Source organism: Dromiciops gliroides, chromosome 2 (assembly GCF_019393635.1).
Source record: "Dromiciops gliroides isolate mDroGli1 chromosome 2, mDroGli1.pri, whole genome shotgun sequence".
Lineage (NCBI taxonomy): Eukaryota > Metazoa > Chordata > Mammalia > Microbiotheria > Microbiotheriidae > Dromiciops > Dromiciops gliroides.
Window position 1 is genome coordinate 683,903,242 of NC_057862.1, and position 27,555 is coordinate 683,930,796.

The following is a 27,555-nucleotide window of genomic DNA, read 5'->3' on the forward strand; positions in this document are numbered from 1 at the left end:
TATTTGGCACATAGTAAATTACTAATAAATGCTTTTGTTTTTGAGGAGGGAGTTACTGAATACTTTCCCCCCCGTTCATAAAACCATTAAGATTTTAGCTTGTGGGGACTGTAACACAAATATATGGCTCACATATAGATACATAGTGGAAGGGGGAAAGAGTGAAAAATTCATTCTAGTCAAGTCACAGTATCACACAGCTAGGTCTTCCAACAGAGTTCTAGTGATAAGGGAAAGATTTGATGACACAGTTTTAACCAAGCAGTGAGAATATTACAAAGAGACTGAATTGAGAGAGGAGTTAAGCAGCAGAGGCCCCTCCCAAGCCCCTCTCCCCTCCATCAAAATTGATCTGATGTTGGATCTATCTATTCTTAGTTCAGAAACAGAAGGCTCATTAGTTGACTGGGGTCTAACTCAGTCCAGGCTCCCTCCTGCTGTCTGAATTTACTTGACCAGAAGGTTTCTGAAGTTCCTACCAACAAATACAGCTTTGTTGCGCTACTATTGCTTGGCAGGAAATGTGATTATGTTTGATTAGATGCTTAGCTCACCTTAAGGTCCCACTCTGGATTGGTCCAGTACAGATTTCTACCACCAGCTCTTCAATGAAAGCAACTTCAGTCTTGTCAGAATAACAAGAAATAAGTAGTCTCCAAATGTTAGATTAGACTGGGACAGATTGCTTGCTTAGAAAGATTCTGCCCCAGAGCCAATTTCATTCACTTTAAGCAGAAGTTGGTTGTGAACTTTGTCATATGCAGCCTCTTTAATACAACTTGTGTTGGTCACTTTGAGCTTACTCCCTACAACTTGGATGCCTGAGGTAGTAGAGAAGGATTTCCAAGCATCCTATTCATCTTGGTAAAAGGGAATTTCAATGGATATCACTGTATTGTCTCCTTTTTTTTTTTTTTGGTGAGGCAATTGGGGTTAAGTGACTTGGCCAGGGTCACACAGCTAAGTAATTTTTGAGTCTCTGAAGTCAGATCTGAACTCAGGTCCTTCTGAATCCAGGGTTGGTGCTCTATCCACTGCACCACCTGGCTTCTGCTACTGTATTGTCGTTACTGAAGGTCTTCATGCTTATTTGGGGGTAATATAGTAGTTGGAATCATTAGGGAGCTTGAAATGCAAGTCTTTGTCCTAAATCAGAAGAATTAGAGACAGAGAATTGGGATTTCATGAATACAGCCAGCCTTGTCGATGGCACTCTTCAGCAGCTCCAGAGATTTCTTTTTTTTTTTTTTAAGTGAGGCAATTGGGGTTAAGTGACTTGCCCAGGGTCACACAGCTAGTTAAATATTAAGTGTCTGAGGCCAGATTTGAACTCAGGTACTCCTGACTCCAGGGCCCGTGCTCTATCCACTTCACCATCTAGCTGCCCCTCAGAGATTTCTTTATTCTTCAGGATGCTAACAAAAAGCTTCCCCCATCCGGGATAGTGGTAACACCCTGCCTGCATTTCCGCTTAATTACCTTATTCAGGCTTAGTAAACCTAAGTTTCAATGTGTGTAGCCTCTAAATTTTTGGCTCCAACAGGGAATATCATGAACTCCTCTGTTACCAGTTTATTGTGCATGGTACCATTTTTCACCTTGAAGGTTTGGACTTGGTATAATGACTTCATCATTGCCTGCAAGGTTCATGGTGTGGCAGTATAGCAGGATGTCATTCTCCACAGCTATGGCTTTACAAACAACCAAGACACTCCCAGTGTGTCATTTGTGCCAAATTTACACTTATTCTCAGTGCCATCCATATGTAGCATCAGTTTGTCAATGTTCTCCTGTTCTACAAGGTCTGGGGCAAGAGTTTTATTGATTTACTCAATTGTTATTGAGATGTTTTCTCTCACATAGGGGGTCTTCTCATTGTTTGAGAGCTCTAGGGTTTCATAGATGCAAGCAGAAGCACATCATCTACCCTTTTCAGGGTAGAGATCAACTTTAGGGTTTCTATGAGAGTCAAAAATCTCCCTTGCCTGGATCTTGAGAGCAGACATGAGGTTTTCCCCTGGGCTGAGAGAACAGAAGCTGACAAGCAGTGGCTTTCAAGAGAGAATATTAACTTATTGACTGTGAATAAATGTCTTTTGATTGAATCATTGGTGAGCACATCAGTTAACGAGGGTTTAATTATCTTCTCTGTGATCTAAATAGCCAGCTCTGATCTTTCTCCTGAACTGCATTTTCTCATCCCTTGACTCAAAGTCCACAGGCATTCTTAATTCAGCATGTCCAAAAGAGAACTCATCATCATCACTGACAAATCTACTCCTTTTTTAACTTCCTCCTTTCCGGGGGACATCAGGAAGACTTCTTTCAATAGGTGGCCCTTGTGAGAAAATAATGAGTTTCTAGGGGACCCAGAGAGCCTTGCCTGACCTTTCTTAAGGCCAGCCCAGAGTCAGGAGAATTTCAAAGGAAATGTAGTTGGACTTTGGACTGTGAATAGAGATAATTAGAGATTAAAACCACACCTACCTGAAAGCCTTCCCCCAACAGGTTCTGTCCTCTATACTCTGACCCCAGTATGTACTACTCATGGACCACCCTTCAAGTCCAGTAAACCAATAAATTTGAATGATGCTAGCCAACTACCTTTGATCAGTGTGGAAGGGCCCCCTCTCCTCTGGACCCTCAGGCAGCTTATGCTCTCACTGTCTCACTTGGCTGGGAAAGCTGGAAGAGGCAGCCACACTTTTTCCTCTCTTCCCTCTGAAATTTTGTGGTGTGGCTCTCTTTACTAATATTAAATATGCTTTAATAAATGCTTAATGCACCAAACTGGTGCTATAGTTTCTAATTTCTAAGTAACAATATATTGGAAACCACAGCTAAATTCCCTAAAACTTGGGACAGAGATAGGGTACACCAATATAATTTCAAATGACACACCCTTGAACTGAGCCTTGAATTCCAAGAGGTTTTCCAAGAGTTGGAGATGAGGACAAGAGTGTTCTAGGCTTGGGGGACAATCTGTGCATTGTGTCACTCTCCATTACTTAGGGTAATACTATTTGACATTCAGATCCTACAGTTTGTCAAACATTTCCCAGTCAATGGGTATCTACTTCCTTTCCATATTTTTGCTATCACAAAAAGTACTACTATAAATATTTTGCTGCATATAGAGTTCTTCTGCCAATGACCTCCCTAGAGTATACACTTATCAGTGGAATCTCTGGGTCAAAAGGTATGGATTTTTTAAACACTTTGCATAATTCCAAATTCATGTAGGACTTTCAGAGAAATTAGGCCATTAACTGCTGCCTATGTCCATTAAAACAAAAACAAAAACACAAATTCTCTTGATGAAAAATCCAAATTACAAGTCTTCTGGAAGGCAATGGACAGTTTCATGCTGGGTGGGCTGTACATTAGATCATCAGGGATGGCTCATGGGGCATATACAATGACACATATTCCCAGAAAAAGAGATGGTTGAGCTGTAGCAAGAATGATGGGAGATACCAGGCAGCTCATATGTGAAACTGGAATCTACAAAATACTATTGGAGTCAGTCAAAGAGCATAAAGTAGGCCTACTAAGGTCCCAAAGGAGTTATACTGGTGGAACATCAGAATCACAGTAGCTCATACTTGAAAAGGATCTTGGGAACCAACTAGTTCAACCCATACCTGAACCCATACCTCCTCTCTGATATCTCTTCCAAGGGGTCTTCTGGTCTTTACATTAAAACCTCAAATGAAAGGAACAGCTGAGTAGGGTGATATGATATACACAAATATTTATAGTAACCCCCACATAATATGATATAATAACACATAATAGAAAAATTATGATAGAATATTATTATATAATTATAGCATCATAACAAAATGCAATGTAGGGTAATATGATGTGTTGTGATATGATATAATATGTCATAATAGATAATACTATACTATACTTAATATAATGTAAATAATTCTTAATAATCAATATCTTGGGGTATGCAGAGATCTTCCCTTCTTTCTTAGTTCTCCTTCCCTGTCCACACAAAGGCAAGCTCTCCAGTGAGAGATTCTATTGTCTTTTCTAGGTCAAACCCACCCCAACCCCAAGCTCACAAAAGGAGCCTCAGGTGGAGACAGAGTCTTTGTCTAGATAGCCCAAGAATTTTACTGATGATATTAAACCACACTTAGATGAAACTATTTTGCTCTGACCAGCTTGAGTGGGAGTCTTGCAGTCCTTTCTCTCACATCATCCCTGGATTTCATTTTAATATAATCCATATTCAAATAATGTCAACCAATTAGATTTGAATAATGCTAGCCAATTAGATTTGGTTGCTGGGTGATGGATCTCCCACAATGGAAGGGTATATGAACTGAACTCGACCATGAGGAGAGGGTCTTTGGTCTAAGAAAGACTACCATAGACCTGCCTCTCATCAAAAGGGATAAAAAATTTGCATAGGTAGTCATGTGCATGCTCTTGGGACCAAGAGAAGCTAAGGAGATGCTTGGTCAATCCCTTCCCAGTACAAATTCATAAACTGATAATAAGTTTACCCCAAACTTGTGTCTATAGTCTTCTCTTTCTTTTCTTTTCTTTTTTTTTTGTGAGGCAATTGGGGTTAAATGACTTGCCCAGGGTCACACAGCTAGTAAGTGTTAAGTGTCTGAGGCTGGATTTGAACTCAGGTCCTGCTGAATCCAGGGCTGGTGCTCTATCCACTGTGCCACCTAGCTGCCCCTATAGTCTTTATTTTAACTCTAACATTGTGATGAAATAATGGGATTTAGCAGCTATTGAAAGACCCACCTGGAGATTAATCTAGACTGATTGAATCAAGTGAGAGTGATTGACTGCTGATTAACCTACTTCAATTTGATTGGATTGTAATCACACCTGGCTATCCCTTAAGACTATATTGTTCTCAGAAGTTAGACTGTGAACTCAACTTGAGAACACCTTCAAAACCAATGGATTTGGATAATGCCAACCAATCAGCTTGAAGCAGTGTGCAAGGACCTCCTCTGTTCCAGACCTATAAAAAGCTTCCACAGTCAGCTTGCTGGAGAGTTCCTGATTAAAGCAGGAGGAGGACTTGAGGAAGAACCCAACCAGGTTGGAACTCTAGGCTAGATAGACCTTTTCTTAACTTTCTGAACTCCATGTTAATACCTGTATGCTTTGATAAATGTTTAATGCCCAAAGACTGGTGCTGAAGCTTCTAATTTAAGGCGACCACAATTTAGATTTTAAACATCACAACATGTAATGTCAGATAATGTAATGGAACATAACACAACAAACAACACAACATAATAAACGTAACATAGCTTAATATAAATAACACAATATAATACACGATATAATATAAGACAATAATTTGTGGGCACAAGAGCACTTCCTCTAAATTGCTGCATGGAGTCTGGACACATAGCTGCTGCCTAGGGAATCAGGGAAGACTTCATTTTGGAAATGGATTTTAGAATTGGGCCACAAAGTCTAGATAAGAAATCAAGAAGCATCCAGGTGAATTCCCCCTCAGAAATGTCTTTTATTTGTTTTGTAAAGGCTTCTTCAATTCTACTTTTCTCTCCCCTAATATAATGTAAACTCCTTGAGGGGAAGGACTGTTTTGTTTTTGTCTCTGTATCCCCAACCTTTAGCATAATTGTAGCACTTAGTAGGCCCTTAGTAAGTGCTTGTTTATTGATTGATCAGAAGGAGGCAGGAATCCTAACATGCCTCTGAATTGGAAGAGACCTCAGAGGCCACTAAATCCTAAGCATATCTGCCCAAGAGTCTTCTCTTCAACTTCCCTGAACTATATACAACCTCTTCTTGAAAACCCCTAATGAGGAGGAGCTTCCTACCTTTCAATGCAGCTCATTCTAGTTTGGGGCATTTCCAAAGGGAAGAAGGTGCACAGTTACATGTGAAATGCAACTGGTGATAAATAGAAGTATGTATAGAAAAATTGTACATGTATATACCTATTTGTGTCCGATAGGGCAGGGGGGAGAGGAGAAGGGGAAAAAGGAAATTTGCATGATAATTTTGTTGTATGTTTAGAGGGAATAGCAACTTGTGCAGAGTAGATTTGCAGTCTCATGTGCAATCATCTTTTTTATTGTACTATGTTAAGGAAATGCTTGGTTTATTCCATAATTTTAAAATAAAATAAAATAGGGGCAGCTAGGTGGCACAGTGGATAAAGCACCAGCCCTGGACTCAGGAGTACCTGAGTTCAAATCCAGCCTCAGTCACTTGATACTTACTAGCTGTGTGACCTTGGACAAGTCACTTAACCCTCATTGCCCCGCCCCCCCAATAAAATAAAATAAAGTTGACTGACAAAAAAGGAGAGTAATTACACCAACGATTTCACAGGACCATTAAAATATTAATTATATATTTTAACCAGAATGATGATTTTCAGGAAAAAAGAAAACAGAAACAAACCACGTATGAAATGATAATTGTGATCAATTCCTGGTATTTAGATATTCAGGTCTCTAATTTACTAAAAAACCTCTGGGAATAAAGAATGAAGACACTAAGGGCCAAGGCTACTCAAAACATAGGAACTATACAGACACTCTATGTCACTTTGGTGGGGCACTAAATCCCACTTTTAAATTTGTAGAATTAAGCCATGGTCATGATTTGATAAAGGACACAAGGAACTGCTATGAGTCACCAATTCTAACTGTGGAAACATTAGACAAAAATTCTGAAAAAATTCTTTGACTCTTGATATTTAAATTTTAAAAAATGAAAACTTTATTTCTTACACCTTGTACATAGAGTGAACAAACATACACATCCTGTTTCTATTTTTACTAAACCATACACTGTTTTTCTTTTGGTGAAGCAACTGGGTTTAAGTGACTTGCCCAGGGTCACACCGCTAGTAAGTGTCAAATGTCTGAGGCTGGATTTGAACTCAGGTCCTCCTGAATACAGGGCCAGTGCTCTATGCACTGCACCACCTAGCTGCCCCAACCTACACTCTCAAAAAGTTAATTTTTAATATTAATTTCCCCCCAAATTACATGTAAAAAAATTTAAACATTCATTTTTTTGTTTTGTTTTGAGTTCCAGCTTCTATCCTTTCCTTTTTCCTCTCCCTGCTCTCTGATATGGTAAACAATATGATATAGTTCATGTATATGTTTATGTGAAATCTTGTAAAACATTTCGATATTAGTAATTTTATGCAAGAAGAATTGAACAAAAAGAAAGGAATAAAGAAATAGGAGAAAGAAAGAAAGAAAGAAAGTGAAAAATAATCTGCTTTACTCTGTATTCAGACAACATCAGTTGTTTCTCTGGAGGTGGATAACATTTTTCATCATGAGTCATTTGGGATTATCTTGAATCATTAGATTGCTGAGAAGAGCTAAGTCATTCATCCTTCATCATACAATATTGCTGTTATTGTGTACAATGTTCTGATTCTGTTCATTTCCCTTTGTATCAATTCATTTAAGTCTTTCTAGGTTTTTCCAAAATCATCCTGTTTGTCATTTCTTATAGCACAATAGTATTCTGTTGCAACCATATACCATAACTTGTTCAGCCATCGTTCAGTTGATGGACATTCAATTCTTAGCCACCGCAAAAAGAACTGCTATACATTTGTACAAATAGGTCCCTTTTTATTTAAAAAAAATCTCTTTGGGATACAGACCTAGTAGTGGTATTGACAGTTTTATGGCCATTTAGACATAATTGCAAATTGCTCTCTAGAATGGTTGGATCAGTTTGCAACTCGACCAACAGTGCATTTGTGTTCCAGTTTTCCCACATCCCCTTCAACATTTATCATTTTTCTCTCTTTGTCATATTAGCCAATCTGATAAGCAAGGTAGTACCTCATAGTTGTTTTAATTTAATTGTATTTCTAAGTCAATAGTGGTTTAGAACATTTTTTTTCATATGGCTATAGATAACTTTGATTTCTTCATCTGAAAACTTCCTGTTCATGCCCTTTGACCATTTATCAACTGAGGAATGACTTGCATTTTTATAAATTTGACTTAGTTCTTTATATATCTGAGAAATGACATATTTATCAGAGATATTTGCTATAAATCTCCCTAGTTTTCTGCTTTACTTCTAATTTTGGTTGCATTGGCTTTGTTTGTGCAAAAAATTTTAAATTTTATATAATCAAAATTATCCATTTTACATTTCATAGTATTCTCTATATCTTGTTAGGTCCTAAATTATCCCCTTATCTCTACATCTGACAGCTAAACTATTTCATGTTCTTCTAATTTACTTAGGGTATAACTCTTTATGTGTTAATCATGTACCCATTTTGACCTTTTCTTGGTATATAGTATAAGATGTTGGTCTATATCTAGTTTCTGTCATACTGACTTGAAATTTTACAAACATGTATTGAATTCCTCTTCAATGGAGTCAAAGGCAGCTAGACATTGAGCACCACTGTTTGTGAAGTAATAAAACTGAGTATTACATAGAAGATGAGGAACATGTCAGCTATGAGCAGGATACCATCTATGGAGAAAGGGCTCAGAAGAAGAAAGAAAGCAAAACAGGCTATTAAAAATTGTAAGTCAGGAAAGGAAGATGACCTGGACACTGGGGAAGACTGAGAGATAAGGGATCCACTGATATCCCTTTGATATTTGGGGGAAATTGGGGGAGGTCTCTAGCAATAGGGATGGAACTCCCACCCCACCCATGGTGAATTTTTGGAACAATACAGAAAAGAATCACAGACAATGGATTATAGGTGCTCTGCCTCATTGAGGAAACTCCTAAATTGACAAGATCACAGTTCCATTGGAATTGATGTGCTTAGATCTCTAAAAAGAAGTAGAAAGATGCTTATAAATCCTCTACATCAAAATTACACACATCCTGAGTTCAGACTTATGGATGAATGAAGAAAAGCAGCTTCCTTTTCATTCCAACTTAGCAGGCTCATTGATTATTTTTCAGTAGCTGATCAGGGGAAGACACTAATTTGTGCCAACAAATTTTAAATAAAAAAAAAACCTAAACAGATTTAAAATATATACATTTTCCCCAAGGAGATCTGTCTATATCTGTATTTTGTATATTAATTCAAATTAATTTGAAATAATTTTATTGATGTATTTTGTTTTAACATCTCCGAAGTTTCCCCTGTATCCTTCTGCCTCCTCTGCCACAGAGACAGCTCATAAAATAGATTTAAAAAAAAAAACAGAAAAAAGTAGAAAGAACAAAAATCAGCCAAATCAGTCAATATGTAAATTTAGGACAATAAATGCAATATTCTACATGCATGAACCACCCTACCTTTGCAAAGAAATAAGGAAACATTTCTTTTCGTATCTCTTCTTTGAGGCCCTGCTTGTTCTTATTTGAAACTATTATTACCACATAGATAGCCTTACTTCAGTTATTTACCTTCCATAAACACAGAGTATTATCATGCCAATTTTTCCAAACCATCCCCCCTACACTAGTAATAATAATAACAAAAATTTTTTCTGGAGTGCATTAAAGCTTGCAATATAGCATTTTCCAATGACTTTGTGAAGAACGTGATACAGTGATTATCTTCACTGAAAAGATGGTCAAACAGGATGAAAGACATGAAATCATTTGCCCATGTCACACAATAAGTTGTTGTTCATCCTTCATTTTCTAAGAGGACCTTGACATAGGGAGGTGGTGTTATGACTCAGTGAATTGCCTCTAAGTGAGGGAGGTCTGTGCAAAGTCACCAGCCTCACTCTATCCTCCTGAGCCATCTGGGTCCAGTGGCAAGACATATATCAGGACAACTAGAGATGGCCCCAGTTGTCTGAGGCAATTAAGGTTAAGTGACTTGTTCAGTCACACAGCTAGTAAGAATCAAGTGTCTGAGGCTGGATTTGAAATCAGGTCCTCCTGACTCCAGGGCCAGTTCTCTGTTCACTCCATCGTCAAGCCGCACCTTTACAGAATATGTAACTGTCAGAGGACTTTGTCAGGTCTCCTGATTTTATGTCTTATCCTTTCCACTACCATGCACTGTCATGACTGAAGGAAGATACCATCAGAGTTATCTAGTATAGCAGAAATAGATCTGGCCCAGACATCTTCAGTCTTGCCAGAATGCCTTGATATAAAGTTGACTATTATCTGATATGCATGTATATGCAACATTTTGATTTCTTCTATAAATTTCTTGAATGATTCAAGTACTTGAAGGCCTCTCATATAGAACATAATTTTTTTGGGGGTGGGGTCTTTTTTATTTCTTAGAACCTAGCATGGTATCATTCACTTAGTAAGGATTTGGTAAATATTTGTTGAAATGATTTAAAATGAATTGCTCTTCTTGGCCCCAGAAGGCAACAAGAATAATGGATGGAAAGTTTGAAGGAGTCATACTTGACTTTATGAAATGAAATTTCCTGATAATTAGAATTATCCTAAAGTGGAATGGAATCTCTAGGAGTTCTCACTAAAGGTCTTTAAGTAAAGAATAACTGTTACCTTTTGCTTAGCCACAAATAGGATTGTTTGGTTGGGATATTGTCACAGGGCAATAAACTCAAAATACTAATGATTCTCCCGACTATTTGGCAGAAATACTTAGTTAAAATGAGGAGCTGTAATATCAAATGCTGAACTCAGTTAAACTTACCCCACTTATAATTTGTGCTGTTTGCCCTATTCCCCCAAATTCCTAGTTATATCTCTGACCACTTGGTGAAGTAATTTGTAGGGGGAGTTTTTGTTCTAGCATAAATTGGACTGCATAACCTCTAAGGGTTCTTTTAACTGAGAAACAATAATTCCTTTTTCCATTTCTTCTTATATGCAATGGACCCTGAATCTTATATTTTGAGGTAATATAGTGTAAGGCAGTATGGGAGAGTATAAAAAGCTTTAGTTTTGTAATTAGTGGACCTGGGTTCAAATCCTGATTCTGGAACTTTCTATCTGTGTGACTTTGGATAAGTCATTTGATCTCTCTGGCAGAACTTTTCTCCTGTAAAATGATAGGTTGGACTTGCTGCTTTCTGAAGTTCCTTCTGGCTGAAGATCTATGATTTCACAGATGGACTTCTGGATTTAAAGACAAGAAGAACTGAGTTTCAATCTTGCTTCAGATACTTACTAGCTCTGTGATCTTGCCTAAATCCCTTAACCTCCTTGGGACTCAATTTTCTGAACTATAAAATGGAGATAATAATAATACCTACTTCAGGGTTTTAAAAATCATTTAAGATATTGTACTGTAGTGCTAAGCAAACATTAAAGCTCTATATAAATGTCAGTTATTATTAGTTTATCGTGGTACTGAAGAGTTTACAAAATTATTTTATTACAACTTTTTTCACAGCATTTCGTAAGGGATACCAGAGGTCATATAGTCCACCAATACCCAGGTAAGTACTAAAAATATTTGACAACAATTTTGAAAAATTAAAAATATTCTATTTTACTGACAGTAGTTTAGGCATTTTTTATTGTTTACCTCTCATTTTCTCCCCTCTCATTCATTAGACTCATTTTTTCATGCTGGTGCAATGGGCATTACCTTCTGTTCTGTCTCCTAAACATGCCTAAGAGTGTTCAGCATCAATTTTTTGCTTTTTTCAAGGTCTCAAAATGAAAGGGAAACCCCCACCTCCTGAGGGAACCAATCATAATTTAGGATATATTTTGTTTTTCAGAAGTTTGTTCCTATACTTTATCTCCATTTCTCAGTAATACTCAAAGAATGTTCTAATTATTTGTTGCAAAATTAGCCTAGAAGAACAGGCCAGTGTTTTTGCTTATGCTCTGAAGGGGGTAATTATCACCATGTTTCAGGATATGTACGTGAAAGACCTGGTAATGGTTGTTCACAAGACAGCTCTGGGCAAAGTTGTGTGATTTTTAGCCTGTGACTTGGAAGTCTCTGTTACAGCAAGTTCAGCCCATTTTTGCACTGTAACAACACATACAGGGGAGTGGCGGCCAGGGTGGGATGTGTCAGACAGAAAAATCACAGGGATGATGAGTGGAGTCAGAGTCATTGCATGTTTATCCAATACCTCATCCAGTGACTGCTTCCATCTGTGCTCATCCTGTCTTCAAGATCAATATGCTTAGCTTATCTGGAGATCATGTTTTCTTTTAAGGGTACTGCTTTTTTCCTTTATTCTTCCAGGCTGTACTTTATTTCTGTGTGTTTGCATTCCTAATTGCTTAGCCTTTATTTTGTTTCTTTGGTGAAAATTGCTACCATGGATTCACGTTTTTCTATTCTGCCAATTATTTCAGCTGTACAGGTCATGAATTCTGCTCTCATGATTCTCCTTCCCCCTTTAAGCCATTCAAGAACAGTGTGCTGTTGTTCCATGTTCTTCTTAAAGTTCACAGAGTCCCATGCCTCATCAAATGTTGAACCATTTCCCATTGTTTTGCAGTATTTATTCACAGAAGATGGGCTCTTTTACTAGATATGGAGGCCATAATTCCTTCTGCTAATAATATGGTCACTGTTGGTTTACCAGATTATATTTATGATCTTTGCGTTTTCTTCCTGAGACATTTTCACTCTTTCCCCACATTGTTCATTTTCTGACTTGCTCCCCTCTAAGAGTGGATTTTTCCCCTCAAGGCTTAGTTGAAATGTCACTTCCCCCAACAAATGTATCTTGCCTTATTTCCTCTGTTCCTCAGTTCCTTGGCCCATCAGCACAAAGCACAAACCCAAGAACACTACAACAGCCTGAGGAAATTTCTACAGATTGAAGTTTGGATCTCTGCAGCACTGATGGGTGGGGGTCTAAACATAGCTCTATCACAGGTACAAATGTGTCCTGCTCTACTTGGTCTGTTCCTCCTGTACTTGTAGAGCTCTGCTGCATCACAGAGTGCCACTTTGGTACTAGGAGTAAGGGTAGGGATATAGTGTAATTTTGTTGAAAGTCTGTGGGTTGACTTGTGCAGCTTGGGTGCTAAAGGAGTTCAAGTTTGGTGATAGTTTATGAAGTTTTTACCTTTTTTGAATTTTTGGCATCCTAGACCATGAAGACAGCTGTAGTTACTTTATTTCTGGAACATAATTTCTATCTTGGAGAGATCTGAGAGGTTGGGATGATTGGAGAGAATGTCTAGTCTTCCATCTTTTTTGGTCACATGACCCAACATTAGCTTTTGATTCCATCACAGCACATATTTATAAAATCCTGAGAAAACACTGGGATTTGGAAGTAAGTATCAACTTGGCATGAAGATTTTCCCTTACTCCCTCAGATCACCCAATGACTCTATGACTCCCCTGATCAAAATGTCTCTCACTAGTCACCATTTCCCTCTATGCATTGTTTTCCATTATTAGAATCTAACTTTCTTGAGAGCATGGGCTGTATTGATTTTCCTATACCTATCTCCAATGTTGAACACAGTGATTGGTGCATAGAAGGTGCTAACTAAATGCTTTTTCATTCATTTATTCATCTATTCATTCATTCATTCATTTTTTTGTTGTTTGTTTATTTGTTTGTTTTTTTGTGAGACAATTGGGGTTAAGTGATTTGCCCAGAGTCACACAGCTAGTAAGTGTTAAGTATCTGAGGTCAGATTTGAACTCAGGTCCTCCTGAATCCAGGGCTGGTACTCTATACACTGTGCCACTAGCTCCCCCCATTCATTCATTCTTTAGTCACATTTCTTTTTTTTTTTTTTATAAGGGAACTATGAGGAGCCTTCTTAATTGATTAGTTCCTCATTGCAAGACAAGGGGCTCCTGTTGTGAAATTACAAATTCTTTATGAGTGATTCATAGAAGTATTTGGGTAACCCTCTTGCTAATATAATGCAGCAACGATGATATTAAAAATATGATGAGGGGAAAGACTGGCATTCAGGAGAGTAAGGAAGGAGAGAAATTATAGGCTTACAGAGCTGGACTGGGTTTTCAAAGCCATCTAATCCAATCCCTTTTTTTATAAATGAGGAAACTGAATCTCAAAGAGGTTTTGTGACTTGTTAGGGGCACATAGGTAGTAAATGACAGAGCTGGGATTTTAACTCCTTGTGACTTCAAGTTGATTATGCTCCTTCCACTGTCACACTCTGGGGTGGGGCATAGTTTCAAACCAATGCAATTGGGGATGAACAGAAATAATTTTTCTCCCAGGCTAAGTACTAGGGTAAGTACTTGGTTTCTGTCATGTTTCTGACCAGTGGGCTTCACAAAGCAAACTGTTTTTTCCCCAACAAGACCTTAGGAATGAAGTCATTCAGGAAAAAAGATTTCTAATAAAGAGAGAAAGTCCTGACAAGAAGATGGAAGGAAGAGGCCCCACCCTTGCTATCATGACCCTGAGTATATTTTGGAAAGCCTTCCTAGGACAAATGGTAGGACCCATGTGATGTTCAATCCTGGAACCCTATGGAAGTATATTTGCTTGTCAGACTAGAAAATGGGAATGTATCTTTCACTTGAAGCCTTATTCAAGAGGGTAGTTATAGTGCAAAATCATCTATGAGAGGGAAGAGGAGAGGGGAATCCCTCTTTACTAAATGTTGCAAAGGGGAAATCTGGCTTTAGTGGAAGTAGATAAGGTATGGCTGAGTTGCTCTTAAGGTATGTTTGACTTAGTCCTGGTTAAGCATTTAAGTGACCAGGTGGCCAGTGGTGTCCTCTATAGGAATTGGGATTTTTTGGAAGAGGAGACAGTTCAAGGGTGAAAATAATATGTTGGCTTGCCATGTTGAGTTTGAGGTACTGAAAGGATACCAAGATGGAGGTGTCTAATTTCAATACTAACTAAAGTTCAGACAACTTAGGCTTCCAAGCTAGAAATGCCTTGGTTTTCCAGGAGGTTGACACATAGTTTCTACTTTAGCCATGAGTACCTCTTCAAAGAGAATGGAAGGGATTGAGTGCTAGGGTTTTCTGTATCTATCTTACCTTATCTTTAAAGTCCTTTTTTGTGCACTTCTGTGGCCTGAAATCAATTTATATTTTTTCTTGGAAGCTTTGGATGTAGGATCATTGACTTTGTTATCTTCTTTTGAGGGTGTATTTTGATCTTCCTTGTCACCAAAGAAACTTCCTATGGTAAGCATCTTTTTCTATCTGCTCATTTTGCCAGCCTATTTCTAGACTTTTAACTTCTTCTTAAAGTGGAACACTGTTGCCAGGCTGCACTGTTACAAGCTTCAGGGGTGCCAGGTGGTATGATTTAAGGAGAGGCAGGTTCACCACTCCCCTCTTCTGTACTCTGAATTTCAAGCAACCACAGGCCTGTTTGCCTTCTGACCCAGAAAAGAATCCAGTTCCACTATGACTGCAGGCTCTAGTGTACCTGTACCCCTCTTCCTCCTGAACCACCACCCAAGACTGTGACCTGCATTCAAGTCTGGGCAAAACAACGGAGACCTGCCTCAGTGCCAGCAGAGACCCCTGTAATCTACCCCCTGGCCAAACACTCAACCCCCTCACTGTCTGTGGACTGAGTTCCAGAAGCAGCTGTTGCCACCACTGAAACCAAGGCACCTCTGCAGAGCAGCCTGCCCAGGGCTGGATCTATGTGCTGTGGCTGTGCGCCACTCTTCCCCTGGCACCATAGATCTTTTCTGCTGATCCTCTGAGCCATCTTTGACTGGAAATTAATTTCACCCCATCCTTTTGTGGGTTCTGCTGCTCCAGGAATTGTTTATGACCTTATTTGAAGGAATTTGGAGGGATTTTGTGGAATGTTCCAAGAAGTCACTGCCTTTTCTCCCCAATCTTGGCTCTGACCCTGGTCCCATGTTGTATCAGGGCTTTCTGAAGATTTTTGGCCACTTCCATACTGGATAGTTCCCTCTGCAGTTGAGGTTATGGAGTTATTCCCGATGTGCCAAGTTTGAAGCTTTGGAGTAAAATTTACCTCTTCCCTCTGGAATTAGCTGCTTATTCTTATTGCATCTGCCTGCATAATATCTATGGCATCCTTCTCCTTCTCTCTTATAAAAACAAAGTCAGAATTTCAGGGTTTGAAGGGGCCTTAATAGCCTTTAACTCCTAGCTATATGAGAAAAAGAAAACCCCTCTATCACAAATCTGACATTCACCCAACCTTTGCTTAAAAAGAGAATCTTAACAATTCCCTAGCCCATTCTACCAATTTCTAGGAAGTTTTTCTTCATATCAAACCTAAATCATCCCCTTTGCAATATCTGTCCATTTTGTTTTGTTCTCTCTGGAGTTTCATGGAATAAGAGAGATTCTTTTTATATGTGACTGGCTTTCAAACAATTTAAATACAGCTACCAACTCCAAACTTGCTGTGACCCTCTGATTTCTCTTTTCCATGCTCGATATGGCTATTTTCTTCAGTGCATTTTCATATGTCACGAATTTTTATTCCTTCACTATCTTATCTACCCTACTAAGGAGTCTCTTTACTTTAGTAAATCGTTACTAATATGTTTCCCAGAGCACAGCATGATGTTCCAAATGTGGTCTGACTATAGTGAGTACAATGAAACTGCCATCTTTTTGTTCCTGGTGCACAACACTAGTTCAGATAATACAGGCATCTTACCTACATGATCGTAATAAACTCCTAACTGATTTCCCTACTTCTTATCTCTTACCTCCTCTGCAAAGCTGCCAGGATCTTCTTCCTATTGTATAGATATGACTATGCCACCTCCTTTCTCAGGGCTCTTTAGTAGATTACTATTATCTAGGATAAAATGCAAACTCCTTGACTTGTTTCTTAAAGCCCTCCAAGAATCAGGCCTCCTATGCATTGATTTATCTCCTCTCCTGTCCTCTCCTGTCCTCTCCTGTCCTCTCCTCTCCTCTCCTCTCTTCTCTTCTCATCTCCTCTCCACTTGTTTCCTCTCTTCTTGTCTCCTGTCCTTTCATCTCTTATCCTCTCCTTCCATCTCATTTCCTTTCATTTCTTCTCATTTCCTCTCTTCTCCTGTACTCTCATATCTTCTCTTCTCTTTTTGTCTTGTTTCATCTCATCTCATTTTGTCCCCTCTCCATTACTCCTTACCTATGTCCATTCATGTTGGTTATTTTTTTTCTGGAGTTCAGTGAAGAGCATATAACTTCCTTAGAATTAATATTTAGGATAAGTGGAAAACATCTTTGGACATTGTTCTAAAATTATATGGTTATGCTGTTTGAGTTGGTTATCATACCTATGACAAAATGGTGGCAGATCATAATCAATGTGTCATGAACTAACAAGGTGACTTTCTGCTGCTTTCCAGCATTTTGAACAGAATACTGTGCACTTTAGTTGAGTGCTTCTCAGATTGCTTTCACATGATTGATATTGTGCACCCATGCAATATTGATTCCTCCAAACACAGTTTGGGAGCCATCTCCTTAATGAGGTTGGGCTTGATATCCCAACCATTAGTGCTCCACCCACCCCAGATTTACTTTTGGTATTCTCTGTACCTTGATCTCTGTTTTTATAGGTTATCTCCTCAATAGAATATGAACTCCTTGAAGGAAGAGAGTACCCTTAATATTAGTGTTGTTATTTGCACTCCAGTGCCTAACACCTTGCCTGGCAATAAGTTGGTCAGTCAATATATATTTACTAAGAACCTTATATGCTAGTAACTGAGATAAACTCCAGGTATACAAAGGGAAAAGGCAGTCTCTGCTCTTGAGTCTCTGCTCTAATAGTCTAAACAACATGTAAACAACAAGATATACACTATTTACAGGATGAATTGGAGATAATCAACAGAGGGAAAGTGCAAAATAGATGATTAATCTATGCCAAATTGAATTCCATGAGTATCAGATAACCTTCATGAGATTCATGCTTAGAAAGAATTACTAATGTACTCATCCTATATAAATATATATGTGAATATATAATAATATATAATGTAACTATATGTACATATGTAGAAATATATTAGGTGTATATATACATACATATGCATATACACACATATATTATATGTGTATATATACATATATATGCACACACATATACTATATGTGTATATATGTATATATACACATACACATACACATATGCATATACATATATATTTATTTTTGTGTATATATGTGTATGCATGTATAAAAACACAGATTTTATGAGAAACAATGTAGTATTATAAATAGAGTGCTGTTATTAGCATCAGGAAGACCGAATTTCAAATTCTGCCCCTGACATCCCGACATATTACCTGTGCAACCATGTGCAAACCACTTGAAACAAAACCCTCAGGGTCTTTGTTTTTCTGTAAATTAAGGGTGTTGGGCTGGATGGTCTTTCCTTTTCCTTCTAACTCAGAATCTCAAATCCTCTGGCCCTCTGTTCAGGCTTGGATGTTTCCAGCAGTTGAGGCCATGACATAGAGTGGATTGTATAGATAGTTGGCCTCGGAATGCTCAGTTTTGACAGAACTCCTTTTATGGTGGTTGCAGAAGTGGCTATCACACACAAGGAGAGTTTGGAGCAGGGAAGGGTCATCATGAGTTTCAAGAGAGTTTTCATGCTCAAGCTCTTGCTATGACATCCAGATTAAAGCTCTACATTTTTTTTTTTGGTGCCTTAGAGGTACATATTAGGGAACTATTAATATCATCAATAAGCATTTATTAAGCACCTACTATGTGCCAAGGACTGTGCTAAGCACTTGGAATACAAAGAAAGACAAATAGTCTCTATCCTCAAGAAGTTCACTGTCTAAAGGCCAGAAATGGAGGACTGGTCAAAATCTAAGGCCATGTATTTCCTAGTCACATACTACTTCTTGTGGTTGAATCAAGAGAAAAGGACTTTATTTTTTTCTCCTAGTACATTAGCATGATATTTAGTAGATGGTAAAATAAATCTGTTTAGAATTTTATTTTTCCAAAATATACGTAAAAATAAATTTTGACACCAATTTTTTAAAACTTTGTGTTCCAACTTCTCTTCCTCCCTCGCTTCCCACCCCTACCCTCAAGAACTCCTATGGTAAAAATTTGATAAATGTTTGTTGATTTACGAAATGAGAAGAAATTAAGAACGATGTATCCATGGAGTCCCCATCCTGGATCATTGTTTTGTTGTGGCAGAGGGGCTTGTGTAATTCAATGAAACTGTGAGCTATGCCATACAGGGTTACCCAAGACTGACAGATCACAGTGGAGAGTTCAGTCAAAAGGTGGTTCACTGGAGAAGGAAATTAAATGAAAACACCTAAACTCATGGCAACTTGTGCCATTACTTTCTGGCAAATAGAGGGAGAAGAAATGGGGGAACACCCTAGGGGAGAACTACATATCTACTTTTGGTCTTAATGGACCCCAGGAATGGGCCTTTGATTATTTTAAGAAGGTTGAAATCTTCTTGGAAATGCATGGCCTCTGAGTATATTTATTTCTATATTTCTCTTCTCTGAATTTTTCTTGAATCTGAAATGGGAAGTATTAGCACCACTATACTATCTTGATGTTTGGAATGAGGTGGAGAAGATGCCTGGAAGGAGACATGCTTTGCTGACAGGAAGGAAACAGTAAAGATCCTGGTGACTCTCCTACATGAATGGTGTCCTCACGATATAGAAAGGAGAACCTGTGGGCTTGCCATAATGCCCTATTTGCTGAATATCTAGGGGAGGTGAGAACCCTAAATTTAATACAGTGCTGCTATTGCAGGTCTAGTTGAGCACAGCATGAAACACAGAGCTATATCTGTGAATATGACCAGGGACAGGCCAAAAAGAGATCTCAGTAGAAGGCTTAGGAGCAATTGCTTTTACGTCTCATAGCATCAGAAGGGACTAGTTTTTATAAGTGATTCATCACCTTTATAGGGTACAATACTAGGCTTGAGGCAGGACTGGTGGTTTCTCAAGAATATGCCACTTGATCCCATATCCTGGACTACCATTCAGTGAAATCAAGCTTGATATTTTCCAAAGGAGGTAATTTGGTTCCAAAGGATTCCCACACAGATTGTCTTGGATAGAAGCCTGAAGGTTATAGCCAAGGACTAGAAAAAGATTAGGAGTTCAGCTCTTGCTTACCCATAGGGTAGTAGAGAAAAGACTTTTCAAACCAGGGTATAAATAAAAATATACACTGTCACCTTGCAAAGTGAGAGAAGGGCTATCTAGTTTCTGCCAATAATGGGATTTGCCAAGAGTAATGTAATGAATTTTAGCCTTAGAAGGTCAGCTCTTCAGGTGACCCATGGATTCTCCCTATGGGTATGTCTGTCAGGAAAGCCAGAAACTTAGCCAACCAGTGATAGGCTTGATGAACTGGTGACAACACCAAAAAGAAAGAAAGAAAGAAAGAAAGAAAGAAAGAAAGAAAGAAAGAAAGAAAGAAAGAAAGAAAGAAAGAAAGAAAGAAAGAAAGAAAAGAAAGAGAGAGAGAGAGAGAGAGAGAGAGAGAGAGAGAGAGAGAGAGAGAGAGAGAGAAAGGAAGGAAGGAAGGAAGGAAGAAAGAAAAGAAAAGAAAAAGAAAAAGAAAAAAGAAAATCCTGGCTTCTTAGGAAGTAGCATAGTGAGCATGGGATCAGGAAGGGTAATATGGAGACCGACAGAGATCAGACTCTAGTAGAAAACAAGAAGTCATATTTGGCTAATTGCCTGCATCTCTGGGTAGACAAGAAGTCCTATGCTTTAGATGACAGATCTTCTTGCCTTTCACTACTCTTGTCTTTGAACTCAGTCGGTGGCTTATGAGTAAAGACTACTGCAGTGTTGGAAGATAGAAACTCTTCAACATTTTATATCTCAAAACTGTACGCCACAGAATTTCCATAGAAACAGCCCCTGAACAGTTACAGTTGAGGTAAGAGCATAAGATAGAGGATTTTTTTTTTTTGGTCATAAGCAGAGGCAATGGCACTCTTTTAGTGATTAGACAGGTTTGGCCTGTAGGGCTGCTCATGGTTGTTAGGATAAGTGCATGCATTTTCTGTGGTTGGAGACTCATAAGAGACATTCAGGGATGTTCCAACAGTCTTATCCAAGGAAGGAGGGATGGTAGGCATCATGAAGGCATAGTGAAGGAACAAACAACAATTAGCTTCCATTAGTGTCCTGTACAGAGAAAGTAATTTTTGTAATGTCATCATATGCTAACAGGGAGAATTAAGGAAGATGACAAAATACCTATTGTTGATATTTTATTATGTAGACTACTATTGATTAACTGTTTTACAGATTTACTTTTCATAGAGAGCAATTGAGACTAAAATCAACACAGGCACATGTAGAAGCTAAAGAACTAAGGAAATCCATAATTAAGACTTAAGGTTACTTTTATAATGGCATAATTGGAAGAAGGAGCAACTCAGTGGGGCAGTGGATAGAGTACGGGATTGGGATTCAGAAGACATCTTCTTGAGTGAAAATATGGTTGTAGATACTTTTAAACTTTGTGACTCTGGACAAGTGACATAACCCTGTTTGCCTCAGTGTCCTCATCTATAAATTGAGCTGGAGAAGGAAATGGAAAATCATTCCAGGTCATGAACATTTGGAGAGAAGTTGAAAAATGACTCAACAAGAACAAGAACAAGAAGAACAAGAACAAATTGGAATAAGTTCATATTGAATTTTTATAGGAAAATGTTATTATGAACTGTGGTCTTATTCTCGCATTATTATCACCTCTTCTCACTGTGATATAAAATATTGGAAGATGTTGCCAAAACATATCTGAGAAGTTCATACTCTGTCCACATCTCTCCTTGTATGGATGTTTTTTTTTTGGTATTTAGTAACAGCTTTTGCCTCTGCCTAACTATGCTTAATTTTATTGCTTTCATTTTAGGCTACATATATTTGCCAGAAATTGCTTGTAATTAGAGTCCTTTGTTTGGCAGGAGGAAACAATTCCAGTCCCAACAGTTCTCCCTGCAGTTGTTAATAAAACAATAAAAACATATTTGACAAGATTTAGCTACAAATGTGTATTAATGCATATTTTTTCCACCCCAGATGAATTTTCATAATCACCGAGACCCTTTTCTCATGCAGACATGTCTGGGAGTGTCTCTTTCACTAGACTAACATGTAGAAAGATAGAAAGAGAAGCTATGTATTGGGTATGCTATTTTGTTCTCTCTGGAAATCTCCATGCATTGCTTAATCCCTTCCACTGGAGTATCAGACATCTTGCATAGGCAAATGCATGATGAAACGCTCTTTCTGAGGCAGCCCGGACTGCATTTCTGAGTCTTTAGCTATCTATAGCTATGCTTAATTAGCATTGAGGTATTTGAGACCTCTAGATATAACATGAGCAAAGTGGATTTTAGAGGACATTCCAGGGATAATAAAAAGGGGAAGCAAAGGCAAAGAGGCAGGAAAGCTCAGGGTATGTTAGGGTAATCCCATTTACCTGGAACATGGATGTGTGTAGTATGCAATAAAAATGCAAAGTAATGGTGGCTTTCAATGCTACATGAAGGGATTTGAACTGCCTTTGGTAGGTAGTTGGAAACCACTGAAGAATTTTGAGCAGAGGTGGGGGACACAAAAAGATTTAAGAAATATCAAGGGAATAGAGGTATGAAAGAAGAAATGGCATGTGTAGGGGTGGGGCAGAGTGGAAGCAGAATGATCTGTCCTTCCAATTAACCCGGCTAGTCTTAATCAGGGCTCGTGTTAGAGTGGTAAAAGTGGAGTTAGAGAGGGAGAATTAGATGTGAGAGATGCTACATAGAAGCACAAGAAAAAACATGGAAATTGATTAAGTGTGAGAGGTAAGTGGTCAGGAGCATTCGAAGATGACACCAAAGTTAGGGTGTATAATACAACTATATGCTGGTGATATGCTTCAAGTTTACTATTGATGTTAAAGTATGAGGAGTCAAGCATTTATTAGGCACAGTGCTAAGGACTGGAGCTCTCAAAGAGCTCACATACTAATGGGAGAGCTAACATTCAGACAGCCATGTAATATAAACTATATAATAGACAAATTAGAAGTAATCTCAGATATTGAGAGGAATGGGAAAAGTTTTCTTGAAAAGATGTGATTTGAGCTCAATATTGAATGAAACCAGAGAGGCAGAGAAAAGGAGAAAGCGAATTATAAACATAAGTGTTTCCTAGTCAAAATGCATGGAGTTGAGAGATAAAATGTCTTGTTCTAGAAAAAAAAAAGGAGACCAGTTTCCCCAGATCACAGAATACGTAGAATGGAATAAAATGCAAGACTGGAAAGGTTGAAAGGGGCCATATTATGAAGAGTTTTAGAAACCACACAGGTTTTACATTTGCTCATGGAGGGGTTAGGGGGCCTGTGGAGTTTACTGAGTAGGGAAATGATCATTGGATTAGATGGACCTCATGATCCCTTCTAAGTCTGAGATTCTGTGAAATATGCTGGTTCACATTTAGGAATGCTGTGTCTGTCCTTTCCAACTTAGGCTGGAATCAAATCTCCATTGTTCTTGTTGTCCTTCATTCGAAGAGGACCATGACATTGGGAGGTGATATCATGACTTGTGGTGAATCGGGTTTAAGTGAGGGAGGACTGTGCAAGGTCACCAACCTCACTCTCTCCTCTAGAGCCACCTGGGTCCAGTGGAAAGATATATATTAGGACAACTGGAGATGGCCCCAAACATTTAAGGCAATTGGGGTTAAGTGACTTCCCCAGGGTCACACAGCTAGTAAGTGGCTGAGGTGAGATTTGAACTCAGGTCCTTCCAACTTCAGGGCCGATGCCCTATCTACTATGACACCTAGCTGCCCTGATAATCTTTGTAATAAAACATGGAAGAAAAGGTAATTTGAAGACCTACTGAAGAGGGACTCACTAGCTCCTAAGATAGTTGTCTTTTGGGAGAGTTCTCATTTTTAGGAATCTACTCCACTCCCTTCAACATCAGGCCTAGATTTGCATCTTTTCACTTCTACCATACTTCCATATCACTACTTTTTTTAAAATTCTCAATAAATTTCAGTTTGGTTTCTGACCCTTTTTATTGTTGTTTAGTCATTTCACTCATTGTCTCATTCTTCATAATCTGATTTGGGGTTTCCTTGGTGGGAATTCTGGAGTGGTTTGCCATTTCTTTCTCTGGTTCATTTTAGAGTTGAGGACCCTGAAGCAAACAGGGTAAAATGACTTGCCTGGGGTTACACAGCTAGTAAGTTCCTGAGGCTGGATTTGAACTCAGGTCTTTCTGACTCGAGGCTTCATGTTCTTTTCACTGTTCCACCCAGCTGCCCCTCTGAGCCTAGCATAGCTCAAGTTACTTTCTCCAAGTTTATCAGGGATCTCTTAACTGCTAAGCCTTATGACCTTCTCCATTGTGTATCAAGTCTTACTGACTCCACTTCTACATCATTTCTTGCATCCATCCCCTTCTCTCCACCTGTACAGCCTCTGCTCAGTTCAAGCCCCCATTGTCTCCTCTCTGAATCTTTGCAAGAGTCTCCTAATTGATCTTTCTACTTGTGGTCTTTTCTCTTTTCAATCCACATGGCCAAAGGGATACTCCTAAAATATAGATCTCATCAGTTCACTCTAGTACTTGAAAATCTCCTGTGGCTCCCTTTTGAATTAAGGTTAACATAAAATCTAAAGCCTAATATATAAGACCGTCAAAAATCAGACTCTTACTTATTCTTCCAAGCTTATTTAAGACCTCTCCTTCTTGTACTTCATTTTGGCAAAACAGCTTGTTGGCTATTCCTCATCCAAGATTTCATGTTTCTGGACCTTCTCAAAGGCTGAACTCCCTCTTCACCTCTGATTTGTAGACCTTATAGGTGCTAGCTCTCATAGAAGTCTTTCCTAATCCTACATCTTCTTTTCACCCTCCCAGATGTTACCCCATTCTCCCATCTAAACAGTGTTCTGTATCAACCTTCTGGAAATGGAAAACCACCATAATATCTTTGCTAAGAAATCCTTAAAAGAGGTCATGAAGAGTTGGACACTGCTGAAATGACTCAACAACAAAAAAAATAAACTTTCTGGGAAGCTAGTTGGCACAGTGATAGAGTGCCAGGCCTGGAGTCAGGAAGACTCATCTTCCTGATTTCAAATTTGGTTTAAGACACTGACTAACTCTATGACCCTGGGCAAGTCATTTAATGCAGCTCACCTCAGTTTCCTCATCTGTAAAATGAGCTAGAAAAGGGAAGGGCAAGTCACTCCAGTATCTTTGCCAAGAAAACCCCGAACAACATCACAAAGAGTTGGAAATAACTAAAAAATGACTGAACAACAACAAATAAATTTTATAATTATTTTCCTATGTTCCTGTTACACATTGTAGCCTTTTAGCAAAAAGTTGTAGGTTCCTTCAAATCAAGGAAAGATTTTTTTCTTTGTGTCTATAGTACCCAGGACACTGTCTTGGTTAGGGTCAAAGATTAGCAAAAGCTACTTAAATTTATTGAATCAAATTTCAGCTGATCCTCCTGGTTCTGCCCTCTCAAGCCTAGTTTCCTACTCTGGAAAATGAAATCATTAGATTAGCTTGTTTCTAAGGTCCTTCTAGCTCTTAATCTATGATCTTTAGAGCCCATGCACATTTTAAAGACATTAAAAAGCTCCATATTAGAAAGCCACCCCCTTATTGGGCTTCCAGGTAATTACTTAACCTTACTCTCTCTTCTAGGCAAACTTGCTTGATGTTCCCTTGGCATGATATCCCATTTCCTGCCTTTGTTGTTGTTGTTCAGTCATTATCAGTTGTGTCCAACTCTTCATGACCCCATTTGGGATTTTCTTGGCAAAGATACTGGAGTGGTTTGCCATTTCCTTCTCCAGCTCATTTTGCAGTTGAGGAAACTGAGACAGAGTAAAGTGACTTGTCCAGGGTCACACAGCTAATAAGTATCAGAGCCCAGATTTGAATTCAGGTCCTCCTGACTCCAAGCCCCATGCTTTATCCACTATGTTACCGAGCTCTTCTTCTCCTATCTATAAAGCCTTCACAAAGACTGAACCCCGTGCTTTCCCTACTACCCCCCTGTAAGTTCCCAATACTCTTCAAGGATCTGTTTGTGTGATGTATCTGTATAAGTTCTTCTTGGATTTGTCTAGGTTTTGGTGTTTATCTTTTTGCCTGCCAAAATGAGTTTCAATATTTTGTATGCATTTTTCTTTATTAAAAATATTCTGATGTAATTTCAAGTAGGCTTGGGAATTATAGAGGTTGACAAGAACCAAATAAAATGAGCATTTCCATTGCATGCATTTTGTATTTGTTATTATTGTGATTAGTTTCATCTGTATGAATGGTATTTCCCTCAAATAGAATGTAAGCTTTTTGAAGGCAGGGTCCCTTTTTCATTTGTTTTAGTATACTTAGTGTCATCCTTAGCACAACAAAGTGGACAGAGTCCTGGATTCAGAGTCAGGAAGGCATGAGTTCAAATCCAGACTCAGATATTTCCTAACTGTGTGATCTTGGGCAAGTTACTTCACCTCTCTGTGTCTTGATTTCCTCCTCTGTAAAAAAGACTAGTTATAATACCTACCTATTGCGAGGGTATTACTATCATTGTTACATAGTAGGGAGGCAGCATAGCCTAGCTCTAGAGGAGGAAGAGCTGACGTCAGTCAGGAAGACCTGGATTTGAATCCCAGCTCAGACACATATTTGCATTGTGGACACCATCCTCATCTCCTTCCTCCTGCCTGGACTTTGCCTGGTAGCCTCCCTGGGCTCTGATAGGCTAGTTAACCTTTGTTTAGAAGCAGCTGGGTGGCTGGGTGGTTCTGGACTCAGAGTCAGAAATACTGAATTCAAATTCTATCTCAGACATTTAGTAGCTGTATAACCCAGGGCAAGTTATTTCACCTCCCCAGCCTCAGTTTCCCCATTTATCAAATGAGTATAATAAGAACATCCACCTCCCAAGGTTGTTATGAGGATCAAATGAGATAATATATGTAAAAGCACTTTCCAAACCTTAAATTGCTATATGAGATGTGCTTCTGCTGCTGCCTGAAACCAAGCCTCCACCTCACATTTTGGCCTCCAAACCATTCTACTCCATGCAGAACCTGTCCGATCCCACTTTTCCAGCTCCCCTTTATTTCTTTTCCCACCAGAATGTCAGCTCCTTGAGGGTAGGAATTTTATTGATCACTTGCATTTTGTAGCCTAACAGTTAATAAGTCCTGACACATAGCAAGCACTTGATAAATGCTCCTTCTCTCTCCATTTTTCAAATTATTTTATTTGCAATGCACTTATTAATGCTTCTTAAAGTAAAAGTGAATTATCTTATGCCTTGTGCAGTCTCCCCACCAGGCCCAGCAAGCTGCTTTGGAGAGTCAAAGACAATTTCCTGTGCTTGGGTTACAGTATCATCCTTGAAAAAGCATGGTGCCCACAGTCAAACATGCACGGACCCACACAGAGACTCTGAAGCATCAACATGTGGCTGCTTCAGGCAGAAGGGCAGCTGGCTTTTCCAGGATAATACTCTTGTGGCTTTGCTGACATTTCTTGGCTTCAGAAAACCCTGCTTATCTGATCCAGGTTTATTCTGGGCTCTCACACTGTAGACAGCTAGGCTGGCCCCGAGTGTAATAGAGATGTGGGCAGAATTCTCCTGCAGCAGCCTCTGCCTGTGTGCTCCCAGTACTTCTCCTGTGGGGCAATGAGGCTTCTTTCC